The sequence below is a fragment of the Chaetura pelagica genome, unplaced genomic scaffold, assembly GCF_000747805.2.
Source record: "Chaetura pelagica isolate M959 unplaced genomic scaffold, ChaPel_1.0 scaffold70, whole genome shotgun sequence".
Classification (NCBI taxonomy): Eukaryota; Metazoa; Chordata; class Aves; order Apodiformes; family Apodidae; genus Chaetura; species Chaetura pelagica.
Window position 1 is genome coordinate 7810288 of NW_009952265.1, and position 2500 is coordinate 7812787.

Here is a 2500-nt window from a genome sequence, read left to right on the forward strand (position 1 = left end):
GGGGGGGCGACCTGCGCTTGGAGTGCCCGCAGCTTCTTTGCTACCCAGCTCATCCTACCTGCACTGCCGTGGTGAGACAATTCTGGCTACCCCAGCTTATAGGGGAAAATATAATCCAGCCATTCGGGCATACCCCTCCCCTCTCCTTCCAGCACTTGAATAAGATGTGTAACGAAGGTGTACCCATATATGTTTAATGTGTTATAACCACTCCTTTTGAACCTCCTGCCCCAAATTGCTTTGTTTTCCCCACAGTAAACCTTGCTGTTGTTAGAAATATAAGTAAGCACTGAGCGAGTTATTCACTCAAAAAAGTCAGGACATAAGTTCCTGTATCCTCTGTGTGTGGCGATACCCACGTGTGGATCTCTCAGCAAATCCTGATAAGTTAATACACTCCAATAAGGAGATATAATAGGTCACGGATCGTGACAACTTGCAAGGCAAAAGTCTGTGATTCTTGAAAACCAAGGGAAGAATTTTATGGTTTTGGAGAGGAAGGCATTGGTTTTATTATGCATACTCCTGGTTTTCTCTTCAGTATTCAAAGTGCAATATGTTACAGTCACAGGAGTTGTATTGAAAGCCAAATGCTTCTTCCCTGTTTGCACAATATAACAATCGATTAATTTTTATTTTTTTTTTTGGGGGGGGGGAAGAAATAAAAAAGGAAACAACAGGAATAAGCCTCTCTTGCAACAGACTTCCCAGAGTGGTGTATGTGATGAAAGGAGTTGGATTTCAGTTTGGTAAGTAAGCAAAGGATCTTTTCTTCAAGGCTCTGTAATATATTAGAGATATACAGTCAGACATTTGATTGAGTTGTTTCCCCTCTCAGAGAACTGTCAGTGTTCATGCTCGCTATATTCATGTTACCCATTACAACATCTGCCATGTTCACTTGAAAAAAATCCTTTTATATGCTGCTAGGCTTCTTTTTTAAATTTTCTTATCTAAACTATTACAATCCATCAGGTGGTGGATCTTAGCTTATGAGTCTAAAAATAGTCTAAGCTTGGTTTTCTGTACTTGCTTACAATATACAAGGATAAAAACTTTGACAAATAAGGTGCATAACAATCTTGTTTACACTGTATTTTGTTTTCCTGTGTTTCATATTGGGGACACCAGAAATTCCTAAATAATAACTAGTTTCTAAGATTGTATGACTTCTGTTTTATTCTGCTGATAGGATGTGTTTCCTGTACTCATGAGACTTGGTTGGGACACACAGGATGGAGATAGACAAATAAAAGTGAAAGACCACAATTTCATACATGCAGGAAGCCAGTTAATACTGCTTTCCCAATTGCTTCAAATTTTAGCAAACGAAGTACTCATAAGAAGAAATCAGTGCTGAGCCCTTTCTTTTAATCATAAAATTTTATGAAACTCCAAGTCCAGCATCTTATTCATGCAGGAAGACAATACAGTTGAAGGTGTGTAAAATATTATTTTTATAGTTCTGGACATTGTCATTTAAAAGTAAGCAAGATCTCAGGCACTGGAAAGAGAAGGGAATTCACAACTTAGAGTTGTGGTCAACTGCTCAATATCCACGTGGAGATCAGTGACATATAGCCTTCTTTGATGATCAGCACTGGGACTGGTGCTGTTCAACATCTTTGTCAGTGACATGGACAGTTGGTTTGAGTGCACCCTCAGCAAGTTTGCCAATGACACTGAGCTATGTGGTTGACACGTTAGAGGGAAGGGAGGCAATTCAGAGGGATCTTGATGGGGAGGCCCATGCAAAATAGATGAAGTTCAACAAGGCCAAGTGCAAGGTCCTGCACATGGGTTGGGGCAATCCTAAGCACCAACACAGGCTGGGCAGTGAATGAATAAACAGCTCTTAGGAGAAGGACTTGGGTCTTCTAGTTATTAAAAAAAGTTATTAATCTAGAAGGCATGTATTCTCTATGCCTTTATTGTCCCTCTTCTGATCACATTGTAGAGAATATTTTCTACTAAGAAGGGATGAAAGAATTGAGTTGTTTACTTAACTACTGGTGGAAGATTGTACATATGACAGAAAGCAGAGTTACATGCCAAGATTAGGGGCTTAAGTTCACAAATACTCATTATTACATCTTAAAGGACAATTAGACACTTTTTTCTGTGAAGCAAATTAGTGTGACTCTCCACATATGGGAAGAATGAATCAAATGGCAAAGAATAGGAACACTGTGAGGAAGTTTTAACTTAGACTAAAAGATTCAAAATTAGTCAAGATATTCAAGTAACTGTACTTCATGTTGAGATAGAGTTGTCCTGGTACCAAAGGCATAAATGGTAAATTTTGTGAGTTTCATTTTACTAGTTCAGATCTTCATTGGAATTAGTGCAGAGATGCCTGTGAGAATTTTGTTTGTAGTGCCATCTGATCATGGCAACAGTTGACATGTATGCCTATATACCTGTCATTTACTTCTTTGACGGTTTTCTGAAGAAACTAATAACAATTAACCCTTCAAAGGTATGTTTTTATGAACACTAC